A 13213-nucleotide genomic window follows, 5' to 3' on the forward strand; every position below is an offset into this window, starting at 1 on the left:
AGTTTTTTTTTTTCCTGAGATCTGAATGATGTGCGTGATCCAGGATGCTGTTAAATAAGTTCCCCTAAGAAGTCCTAATGTTCCTCCTGATGCTTGTACCTATTTGCAGAAAGTGCATTTTCCTTAAGACCAGCAGTAACTTGCCAATGGACCATCTCTAGGATTAAAAATTTTCTTATGTGAACATAATCGTTTGGGGCAAACTTGTTAAAACTGAAACCAAGCATAAAGAAGCAAAAGTGTTTCAGTGAACCTCCTGCATTTTAGTTCAACTCCGGCAGCAAGAAAACAAAACCACATAATCTAAGGCTCACACCCAGCTCTCTGAAGCCCCATGTCTGCTAGTTCCTGTGTGGTTTGCATACAGACTGCTGGGCTGACTGGGGGTAGTTTGGAGGAGGGAGTAAGAAGTCGGGGAGGAGGAGGAAGCACTCAATGGATCTGTGAGCCTGTGCCCTGGTTTAGTGCGGTATGTGGACGACAGCCCAAGGTGGATCCGGACTCTGAAACGCAGTCATTTTGATGTCGAAATTCAGCTTCCTTCTTGCAAGAGAGGATTCTGACCATCCGGTGCAAAGTCATAAACTCAACCTCTTCTCTTCTGAAAGGTATGTCTTTATGCAACATCGGTCTACACGCTCTAGAGGTCTCAGATTTTTACCATTTGCAGAATGTTCTCTTGGAGTCAATCTAATTAAAATGAATCCCCTGGGCTCTGTAAATATTGGTTTTAATTTTCAGTTCATCAGCTAAGGTCTCTAAATCTTTTTCTGTAACAGTGTTTGTAGTGATAGGATTCAACTTCCAGTGAATAAACTAGAAGACTTGCTCCTTTCAGCCAACGTTATCCAAGAAGACTCCTCTAATTGGCTTCTGAGCCATCTCAGGGAAAGACTCTGGCCCTGGGATTACAGGGGTGGAATTCCCCTTCACCAGTGTCAGCACTTGTCAGGCGTGGGTGTGGGAGGTGAAGGGCAGAGTGGCAATGAATGAACGCTAGTACTGCACGGTCAGGATTTGTTCTTGGGGCTTGTATTTCTACTTCTGTTAGTGTTTATGTTGCCTTTACAAAGAACCCCAGATTAAGTTCCTTTACAAAAAGAAAAATTTACTTTAAAATGAGATTTGAGAGAGTGTTGTCTATATTTATCCCTTTATTAACAGTTAACTGTGTCCCCAAGACCATCTTCAGTTCAGGCATAAAATCTGAACACAACTCTTTGACACCCTACTCTTTGAACCTGAGGATTGAATATACCCACCAAAGATTAATCCAATTTAAAAATATCATGTTTACATATCTGGAATTAAGTCTTATTAATAAAGTATACATAACTTCATCTGTACATTACTGAAAGTATACATCCTCAGATGAATTAAGAGAAGGGAGAAATGTTTAGGATCTAAAACTCCAATAGAAAAGATTACACGTGCTCATGTTCTGTCATCTGAGGGTGGGAAACCTCAGGTTGAAAAATGTTTCATTACCTACAATTGCATTTATCGTAGATTTATTACCTTTTCAGTGGGTCCTCTTTTCTCTTCTTTTTTTCTTATTTTAGTTTCAGAAAGGACTGAGTATAAGCGTATTCTACTTTAACAATGCAGTATTGTTTATAAAACTTCACTTTTATAAAATAATTTAAAAATGATCCTCTTTACAAAAGGATCCATTATTAAATAAGGAGCACCAATAAAATTTAGAACCATCTAACTGTATTTAAATTTCAAATTTTAAAAATTTTGATTGGTACCCTTTTGGAGAACTTGGGGTGGTTTTTTGGGTGAAGGGAGACAGTCCTATATCATTGAATAAAACTATCTTTTTAGATTGAACTTAGAGTGTCTCCCATGTAGTAAACTGTAATCTGATTCTCCCATTATAATAGATTTTATTTTTTTTAAATGACTTTACTGAAGCATAGGGGAAGGAGGTGATTGATTTGTTCAAAATGAAGAAATATCTCTATTGCTAATATAATATCCTTTTGAATATCTTTTATATCTTAGGCCCTAATGAAAATCTTCTATCTTTTTTAAAAATTTCAATTGTCCTACATCTATTTCTTAGGGATATTGTAAGAATAAATGAGTTAACATAGATATGAAATGGCTTAGGAAAAAGGTGCTGTGAAACACAAGGTGATATCAGTATTAATGATTTCTTTGAATCTTGATCATTTTCTTCCCACCTTTTATGCAAAATATATCTGACTTACTGCCTGAAGCCATGTCTTTTATGTCTTTGCCTTCTGGAGGCGCTGAAAATGAGCCTGATTCCCACGTTTATTGATTCTCAGAGAATAACACCTGTAGGTTTTGGTGATTTGCAGGGTTCATTCCTGAAACAGAGCTTGCTTCTTTTCCTCACTCAGGAAAAGTCTATAACCACTCCAGTATTCTTGCCTGGAGAATCCCATGGACAGAGGAGCCTGGCTGCCCGTGGCCCATGGGATCACAGAGAGTCGGACACGGCTGAAGGAACAGAGCAAACACGCATTTAAAAATGTGTGATTCCATCGGGATTTCTTAAACAAGTTATAGTTGATGCTTGATTAGTCTGAGGAACAGAGGCTTCATTTTTGTGCAGTCATGAAACTCAAAACTTGGTGAAGAATCTTTATGGCCTAAGTTATTTAAATCAAAGGATGAGACTGACTGGCCCTCATATTTGTCCATCTCAAGTACTTAACTCAGCATGTCTTGATCTATGAAGGAACAACGCAGCCACCTGTGCGTGCATCTTTTTTTGACCTCTGTACAATTTCTTAGGAAAATGTAGCCTCATTTAACAAATGAATGTTTATTAACACATTGTACGTTTACTATGTGTCAGGCCTTGTTCTAGGCACTGAGTTCTTTTCAACAATGTTAATATTACATTAGGTTTCAATAAGCTTGAACCAATGAGCCAATGGGAATTCAGTAAGTAATTTTTAGAAGACAGATTAAAAAAATAAATTCATTCACAGCAAACATTTTGGAGAATTAAAAGAAATTATTACTAAGTACGTGAAGATTAAAGTCTTAAACTGCCCTCTAAAGAAGATATAAGACCTAGATCTTATGAACAAAGTGAAGAAAATGTCTAAACATAAAGAAAAGTTGAAATATTTATACAGTGAATACTTCTATACTCACCTCCTAGATTCAACAGTTGCTAACTTTTTGATATATTTGTTATATATATTTGTATTTCTTTCTAACTACTTGTAAGTTACAGACAAAATGATACTTCACCCCTAGATAATTCAGTATACATCAAAAAATAAGAACATTCTCCTACACAGCTGCAATGCCATCATTATACCGAAGAAGATGAACAGTGACTTATTAATATCTAGTATCTAAACCATATCTAACCTTAGCCATTTGTCCCCCAAATGTCTTCCATACCTTGAAAAAGCTAAGATCTAATTTTTTTTAAAGAAACACGTTTTTTTACATGAAGGCTTTATGTCTTTTATTCAACATTAGCATTTTTTAAAAGGTTACGTGTTGTCTTGTTGAATGTTCTAATTTGTTTTTGGCTAGCGGTGTCATTTAATTTGTTCCTCTATCCTCAATATTTCCCATCAACTCCAAAGTAGAAATAAAGCATTGATTACATGTCAATTGAACGCATTTTACACGGTGCTCCATATTGTATCTCAACAGGAGACACTTAGTTCCAGATTGTCCCTCTATTTGAGACACTCGGTTTGATCGGGGCTCAAGGTAGTGATCTCAGTTCAGGGGTCCTTTTGCAATTAACAAGTAGTCTGGCAAGATAATGCTTAGGCTTTGTGATGATATCCTATTTCCCAACAAACCTCACTCAGTGGCTTTAGGTGATAATCCTTTCCTAAATCAACTATTTGTTTGGGGGTTATATACATTTTCAGTATACTTTGAAGAAGGATTAGACATACACATTTATTGTTATCAGCAGACACAGCAGATATTTGAGTGTTTTTCCAGGTTCAGGTAATAACAACCATGATGATGATGATGATAGTAATAAGTAGCATTTACTGAGTGCTGGCTGCAGAGCCAGATGGTCCAGGTTTGAGGGCCAATCCTTCAGTTACTAACTAGGCCAACTGGGACAAGATACTTAGTCTTTCTGTCTTAGTTTCTTTAGCTATAAAATGAGAGTGATAGTGGTAGCTATCTTATCATACTGTTTTGAAGATTAAGTAATTTATACACATAAAGTTTCTGAAACAGTGTCTGTTATGCTATTTGCCAACAGCACTGTACCGGTGTTAACTCATTTTGCTTCTCCTAAGGGCACAATGAAGCAAGGGCTAATATTACCCTCTTTTGTAAGTGAGGAAACTGGGGTGCAGAGAGTTTAGGTCATTTGCACAAGGTCACTTAACTACTATGCGGTAGAGCCTTGACTTGAACCCAGGTGGTCTGATTCCAGAGCATTCTCTCCAAAGGCTCCTGACACGTGGAATGAGAAGGAACAGAAATGGAACTGAACGAAAAACAGATACAGCCGGCCCCCACCCTGGCATCCTATCACCGCCCAAGTTTTAAGTTCTTTTGAGTTATTCAAAACCTGAGACTCTCACTACCAAAATATATTTTAGGTTTTGTTCATCTGATAATAGCACTCTAGTAAGCATAGATGAGTACGCTTATTGCAATTCTAGAGCTTCAGGCTCTATATAAGAAAGTCTAAATGTTAGAGTTAATGTTAAGACTGGAAAATGTAGAACTATTCAATATGAAGGAAGAGGAAGGGAAAAAACTGAAAGGAATAATACAAGAGGGGAGTTATGAGACCTCAGAGTCTTGGGGCAAAAGATGATATTTTGATACAGTCAAGGGGAGAAACCGCCTCTCGTTTTTCACATTACTGTACTGTGTAAAATTTTACCACTAAAACACAAGATTATAGCCATTGTCAGATTTATAAAAGACCACACTGGATTTCTTTATGGGATGATGGATGAGTCTTGGTAGTAGGTAACTTCTCTGGTTGGTTATCTCGGTCACTCAGACATTCCATAAGTCAGTCTGTGTCTTTGGAAATACGTAACTGTACACAGAAAAGGCCTCACAAACTAGGTATTGGTCCCTACCCCTTCATTAGCATTAAAAAAGGATTCCAGTGCTGTCTTATTCACTCCTATTGCTGCTCAGAAAGCTCTCAAGTGTGATTTTCTAAAGAGAACTAAAAATAAATGAGAAAAAAAATCCAACATTAATAATGTTTTTACACATTTCCAACACAAGCATTGCTAAATTGGTCCTGCCTTTTTATGTTCTTTAATGAAAAGCAGGCTACTTGATCAATTGGTCATGAATAATACTTTTTCATTTGTTTTTCTCCACACCTCTCAGCCTTCCAGAACCACAGGCTTAACGTGGCAGCCTACAAATGGTTTACGATCTGTGTCTGTTGTCTAGTGCTTTATGGGAAAATACTGGAAACAAACTGCTGGAAACTCAGTAGGAACTCAGTAAATAATAAGTAGATAGTTCTCTTGCTAAACATAATTTTAAAGAAAAATCTTTTAAAATACCTAGGACATTCTACCAAGGAAGTACACTAGTAGAAAAAGAAAAAAAAAACCTTTATCATTTTATCTTTTGAATTTTCATCTTCATTTTATAAGAGATAGACTTTTAGCAGTTTAGGGAGCAAAGCGTGAGGTCAGATTAACTCCCCTCCCCCGAACAGATTTGTATTCTAAAAATGTGGATTATTGAATGGTAAAGCTAGCAAGGAGATCCCAACTACACAGTAAATCTAAGAAAATTGTCATATTTCAATACATTAAATCAACCTTTTATTGATCATAAACATGTTGATATCCACAGCACAGAGGTTCTTACTGGTGGTGGTGAGGCTAAAGGTGCAGAGAGTTTCAGAGACACATTTAGGAAGCTGATGAAAGCTATAGAAGCACTCCCCAGGGGTGAAAAAATATGCCTAGCATTCACTCACACACACCTTTACACAGAATATTCAGTGGCCCATGGACACTCCCTGCCTCCCCCTCCACCACCACCAGCAGAGTCCATCCATGTATCTTCAGAAGGAAAAACATGCTTTATATGGAATTCTTTTCTTTTTTTAACCTTACCTTTTTTTTTTTTTAACCTGAGCCTTATAAAGTTTTAAAAAGCATTTCACACATTATCTCATTTGATCTGCCTATGATCTTTGAGGCAGGCAGACCACATATTTTGCCTCTCATGTTGCAGAGTGGGAAGGGCAAAGCTCGCAAGTTTAAGTGACTTGCTCAAGGTAATTTTGCTAACGTCTACCAAGACATAGTACCAAGGCTGTGAAATTGTAGCCAGGGTTCCTTCTCCCACACTGGTCTGGGCACAGCATCAAGGAACTCTTGACGCAGGTCCTGGAAATCTGAATTCTGGCTTTATTGGAAACTACCTGCGTGACCTTGAATGTGACACTATAACCTCTCTGGGCCTCAGTTTCCTTCTCAATTGAGTGAGAGGTTAGACCACATGTTCTCTGAAGCCCCTTCCGTTCTCTGTTGCAAACATCTCATCCTTCTGCAGTCTGAGCAGAGAGAAATGACCTTTTCAGTGACAGATGGAGAGACCTTTCACCCTTCCCTGTAGGTCATAAGAGCTGGCGTCCAGTTCAGATGGGTTCCTTTTCAATGTCCAGATCCTGTTAGAAACTAGCAGCATGGATCACGCTTTTGTGGGCTGCTTGTGTGTTGTGCCGCTGGTTGCCTCCTTTTCCTGCAGGGCTGGCAGTCTCACAGCAACTTTGCTCCAACCCTGTGCTCTGCATCAGACAGACATACCACGGTATTTTATGATCCCTCTTGGGTAGTTCAGAATATGATATGGAAATAAAGAATGCTGATGGACTTATTTGGGGCTAATAGAACTTATCCTTCTGAAAAGGTTATTTCTCTTGAAAGACACACATCTTCCCCCTGATTTTTCATCACTAGCAGTTATTTCCTTTAACGTCTCTGAAATGTGCTTGGAAATTGGAGTCGAGAGAGAGCTAGCAGCACTGAACACAGATGCCCTGAGACGAGAAAGGATGTGACCAAACCCTTTCTTTTGAGAGATGGTTGAAGAATCTTTGAATCAGTATAATTAGGACCAATTTGTGTGTTAGCCTTTGTTCCAGATTTCTAAAAAGTGTCCACAGTGTATGGATATACAAAACCCATGATACAGCCCCAGTTTTATTTTGGACTTTATCTCCAGGAAGATAAAACAAGCAGAAAATTCTCATGCTTCATATGTCAGTAAACCAGGCTTTTGTAATATCAGTTGTCAAACGGTAGTAACTCAGAATCAAAATTCTTCTATGCATCACAGGAACCACCCTGCTCTTAGTCTTCTGAAGCATCTGAGCCAAGTGCTATTAGCACAGACAGACTGGCTACCCCAGCAACCAGGGAGGTATCAGTCTCTACTTGTGATTAACAGCCAGTGATAAAAAATCGGGGGCCCTGTCTTTTTGCTCACTGCATCTTCTACCTGAACGTCAGGCTGGCAAGTGGAATTCTATTAACTTCTTGCAGAGAAGTGTATAATTTGCTCTGTACCATGTCAGGTCATTGGACTGTGGGAGGTAATACTGTCCAGCGACGCGAGTGACAGAGCATGAACTTGGCTTCTGTGTTCTGCATTCTATTCTCAGCTTCGTGGATGACTCAGAGTGCCCATCCATGCCTCTGTCCTTGAGGGAAACTATTCTGTTCTTTAAGACACTACACAGGAGACTTGAGAAGAGCTGTGCATTGTTACCCCAAAGATGTTTTTATCTTTGGTATGATAGAAATGTGCAATCTCTCTTTTTAAAAATGCATAACAGGGTGCTTTCTCATTTAAACTCATTTGTGGAATTTCTCTGTCTGAGATCAATGTTGTTAAATAGACAATTCGTTCATTTTATAAACCAGAAGCTGTGTGATGTTGTGACTTGACCCTTGGATACATGTACTGTGTGTTCGGTTGTGTCCGACTCTTTGCAACCCTTGGTACCCTACAAATATCCAAGTAAACAAAGAAGGAGATGTGTGAAATCGAAGACTCTCCCAGCTCGAGAGTAATTCCTAGGACCTGACACAGGGAAGATGGGGCTCTTAAATAGTGGCATGGACACAGAACTTTTGTTTTTTGGCTGCACCTGGATTTTTGATCTCCACTGTGGAGTATGGGATGTCTAGTTGTGATACACAGGATCTGGTTCCATGACCAGGGATTGAACCCAGGCCCCCTGCACTGGGAGCATGGAGCCTTAGCCACTGGACCACCAGGGAAGTCCCCTGGACACACAACTTTTATTTTGAAATGCAAGATGTAGGGAAAAGTAAGATTTACTATACAGCCAACTTTGTCAGCTCATATTATTTCCTAAAGCAAAGGGTCAATTACGTGTTGTTATCATCAACAGAACATACTGTAATGCTTTGTCATGTAGGCACTATAAAAAGAAATCACCTTGTCTGGTTACTTTAAGTCATCTTTTGGCTACCGTCAGCAGATATCCCCTCAGTCCCTAATTCTCAGGACCCAGATGTACTGGGAACATTTAGGGTAATCAAAACACAAAGAAAATAGGGTCCTTTCCTCTAAAGAGCTAACAAGCTATTAGGGAATCTAGGACAAGTGAAAGCAAATGCTTCCGCAGTGCCAACTCCTGAGGAAGAGTACTCAAGGTGGGGCTTTGGAGAGAGGGCTTCCTGAAAGAGGTGGTTCTGCAGGCAGAGGAAGATGGCTTGGCAATGGGACATAAAGTTCTTCACACTTCAAGGACATTGTAGGAGGAACAGAGTCTTCTTTGATGAAGACCTATTTACCGTGCAAATGACAAAGAGTCAAGAAGGCACTTGGGAATTTTTTTTCCTTGGGGATCCAGAAAGAAGTTAAACTTCTGCTGCTGGAAACTCTACCTCAGACTCTTTTCTCAGATAACCTGTTCTTCTTTTACTTCTCATCATGTCCTCTTACGTCTTCTTTTTCAAGCATAAATATCCTTTGTTCTTTCAGCTATTCCTCGTGTGATGTGGTTTTATGTGCTGTCATCATCTTAAGTGTTTACCTCTGATGGACTATGATGTGAGGCCTCTCTTAAATCATGGTGCTCAGAATGGGACAGGGCTCGCCAGGAGTGGTCTGACCAGTGCAGAATACCATGGAATAGTAGCCTCCCTTGATCTATACCCTATACTTCTATTAATATGGCCCAAGATTGCATTAGTCTTTTTGGCACTCAGTTAGTATGCTGACTCACACTGAAACTGTGGTCAACTCATACCCATGAGTTCCCATGCTCTACTATGAAGCCGGTTCGTCCTTATTCTGTACTTACATTATTGATTTAAAAAAAAGAAAAGAAAAGAAATAAAACCCTAGGCACAGAATTTTAAATGTAGAGATATTTAACTCTATTACACTTGATCCAGTTGATAACAACCCATCAATATATTGATATTTCAGAGCTAGAATGTTAGTTCTCCTTCCCCAAGGTGAATACTTATCTGCTGGCATAAGGGCAGAGTTAGTCTCAACACTGGCCTGGAAGAAATCTCATAAGGGTAAGGACTTTATCATCTACATCTTTAGACAAACTAGTGAGCCTAAATCTTTCTAACTGTAAACTAGGAACAAATGTGGACGGGCCTTTCCTTACTGAGGATATGCAGCAGTGACTCAGATGTCTGCAAAGCTCCAAGTCAGAGTTACTCAGAGGCAGTAATATACAAGAAGAAGAAATTTTTATATCAGGCTTTCGGCAGCTTTCAGGAGATTTGATTACCCTGATCGCTATACATTACAGTAAATGGCACTCATTTTTTGCAACTGGTTTATAGCCATAACTGAGTTATCTGATTCGAGGTTGCAATAACTTCATGTGGTGTCAGTATAATTTCAGTACGGAATAATTTGTCATTTGAGGCAGGTTCACGAATCTGTTTCTTTGCAAGGCCCCATTTAAAATGATCCTCTTTTCTCCATCCCTTTCTCTAGGCCTCCTCACCCCTAGCCTCTTCCTCCCTAAAACAAGGACTCTGAAGACCTTTAAGTTTAGATTTGCAACAGGGTTTTGGAAACCTTTCAAAGTTCTGCCAAACTAATACAGCAGCTCACCAGTTTTTGCAGGTAGCTTGTATAATATTTATAATTTCAAGCGAATAGAAATGTCACATTTCAAAACGCATCTCTGAGAGCTGTTTTATTCTTTGCAGAAAAGTGCAAGAAACAGTCACATTTTTCTAGCCTGTTCTTCTAATGCAAGTTTTAATCTTGCTCTCATGACCTTGTAACTATTACGATTAAAATAGCCCCTCCCCTACCTCTTATGAGTGATTTTGTTCTAGGGCCTTGCTGCTCAATGGAAGGTCTGGGAACCCATGATATTGATACCACCTGGGAACCTGTTAGGACTGAGTATCAGATCCTGCCTGAAACTTGCCAAATCAGGATATGAACGTTTAAAAAAGTCCTTTTGTGATTCTCCTGCACAATAAGATCTCAGGAACACTGACCTAGAGTGAAGGGATTTCATCTCACTTTACCCCTTATGTTGTTAAACAAACCTTAACAAAATTCTATTTGGTGTTTATTACTAGTTTTGTGTTGTTGGTAGTTGCTTAGTCATACCTGGTTCTTTTGTGACCCTGTGGACGTTAGCCCACCAGACTCCTCCGTCCATGGGATTTCCCAGGCAAGAATACTAGAGTAGGTTGCCATTTTCTCCTCCAGGGGATCTTCCTGACCCAGGGATTGAACCCCAGTCTCCCACGTTGGCAGGCAGGTTCTTTACCACTGAACCACCTGGGAAACTTTTTTAAACCAGTTTAGAGCAGAGTTCGGAGAAGGCAATGGCAACCCACTCCAGTACTCTTGCCTGGAAAATCCCAAGGATGGAGGAGCCTGGTAGGCTGCAGTCCATGGGGTCAGACATGACTGAGCAACTTCACTTTCACTTTTCACTTTCATGCATTGGAGAAGGAAGTGGCAACCCACTCCAGTGTTCTTGCCTGGAGAATCCCAGGGATGGGGGAGCCTGGTGGGCTTCTGTCTATGGGGTCGCACAGAGTCGGACACGACTGAAGCGACTTAGCAACAGCAATAGCAGCAGAGCAGAGTTGTTAAATGTTTACCAGATTTAAACATTCTGACTTTTCCTCAAAGTATCTACGACTGACTTTAAAATGCTCTTGCCTTTCTGGGTTCTTGTAGAGTAAGAATTCTCAAAAGGGGGTAATTTTCATTCTTCTTTTGTTTTTGCCATGTCATGTGGCATACAGGATCTCAGTTCCCCAAGCAGGGATTGAACTCATTTTCCCTGCAGTGGAAGCACAGAGTTTTAACCACCTGACCTCCAGGGAAGTCCTTACAAAGGGCAATTTTGAAACACCCTCCCCATCAGAGACAGTTGGCAATGCCTGGAGACATTTTTGTTTGTCACAGTTTAGGGGTGGAGGAGGGGGGCTGCCTCTGGCATCTGGTGAGTAGAAGCCAGCAATGCTAGTTTCGGACCCTATAATACACAGACTACCCCCCACCATAAAGACTAAACCAACCGTACATGTCAATAGCAACGAGGTTGGGAAGGCCTGTTGTAGAGGTATGTGGTTTGTAGAGAGGGACTCATCTGTGCAACGGTTCACAGCAGGATGCAGGAAAATGAAGCCATATGCCGTGTCATCACCTGATAGGAGAAGAGCAAGGGGACTGGTAGTGGCCTGAGTTATGACGCTGGGAGCCTGGGGTGGGGGGGAGGGGGGCGGGCAGCGAATAGAGAATTCAGCCACAGATGAGAGGAGAGGTCTCAGAGAGCTTGTAACCAATGCTCTGTGCACAGACTGCCCAGGTGACAGGGTTGGAGTTCAGAGACTGGACAGCGAGTCTGAGCTGGGGGTGGGGGTGGTGTGGGCTGAAACAAATCTTCAGTCCTAGACTGGATATGCAATGTGATCCCAAAATCACATTAGACCTGGAAAGCAAGAAAGGATTTCCGGTGTTATCATGGGAAGACTCGGGTGGATTTCCAGTAAATCCAGTAAGAGACTGACATAGTTGCAAGGCAGAACCCTACTTGTTAGAACTGGACACCTCAGAGCCAGCCTAGCAGCAGGGGATGACCTGATGACAGTTAGCTGAGCTCTTAGCTAGAGTGAGCTTTTTAAATCCCTCCCAAACAAGAAGAGCCTTAGGGCTGAGAGTACAGTGTGGCTGACTTGCAGGAAGAGGTCAAGGGCTTCCAGCTATGGAGTAAGGTGGACAAGAAGCAAGTCGGCTCCCAACACTGGCTGCTGAAAATTCATAGGATAAGAACTGGCTAGAACTTGAGAGATCCTCTGAGTCATTTCCCTACTGCACAGCACCTAATTCATTTCAGAAAGATGGCCTACTCTTCAACTGTAACATTTTCAAAGAAAGATTGCTTTAAAAAATATATTTATTTATTTATTTGGCTGCTATGGGTCTTAGTTGTGGACTCAGGATCTTCATGGCATCATGCGAGATCTTTTGTTTTGGCCCACAGACTCTCTAGTTGTGGCACTTACGGCAGGTGGACTTAGTTGCTCTGTGGCACGTGGGATCTTAGGTCCCTCATCAGGGACCGAACCTGTGTCCCTGCATTGCAAGCTGGATTCTTAACCACTGGACCACCAGGGAAGTCCCCTTAGGAAAGATTTATTAAGGACCTGTGTTGACGCCTTATAAACCACCTAAGTCAAAACCACTTGTGCATTCCTAACCTTCTACCACCTTACCAGACGTAAGTCGACTTTCTTTCATCCTACCCTTCATACGCTGTGCTTTCTAACATTCGGCAATGGTAAACAAGACCAACTTACCTTCACAGCTGCCAAAACCAGCCTTCCCTTCTCCAAGCTCTTTAGCTCAATCTGCCTCAATTTCATTAGCGTGTCACGCTGAGAGTTTCTACCCAACCTCTTAATCCCTTTGTTATTCTCTGGACCCTCTCCAAGTGTTGCCTGCTTGTGATAGCCACCACCAAAATGCATTTATTAAATATACACTGTGTGTGTGGATTGTCCTTTTGACAGTGGAGGCAAAGGAGACGGAATAGAAAAGGATATACATGGTTTTGTTGGCTTTTATCTGTCTCTTTTCTCTCCAAGAAGGTGTCTGTCTTTGCCGAGTTCATAGTCTAGTTGGAACAACAGTCCTTAGGCAAAGTTCCATTGTAAAGTGTTAGTTGTCCTGCAAATGCTTCCAGTGTGACCTTCACCTAAGG

General features: G+C 40.7%; 1 protein-coding gene across 1 annotated transcript in view; it reads left to right on the forward strand.

The window, feature by feature from the left end:
- Positions 390 to 13213, forward strand: part of GRAP2 (GRB2-related adaptor protein 2) — a 70632-nt gene continuing 57808 nt past the window's right edge. Inside the window, exon 1 of the mRNA XM_018048796.1 lies at positions 390 to 608. The gene's annotated coding sequence lies outside the window, so the exon portion shown is untranslated. The remainder of the gene's footprint in view (positions 609 to 13213) is intronic.

Source organism: Capra hircus, chromosome 5, assembly GCF_001704415.2.
Source record: "Capra hircus breed San Clemente chromosome 5, ASM170441v1, whole genome shotgun sequence".
Lineage (NCBI taxonomy): Eukaryota > Metazoa > Chordata > Mammalia > Artiodactyla > Bovidae > Capra > Capra hircus.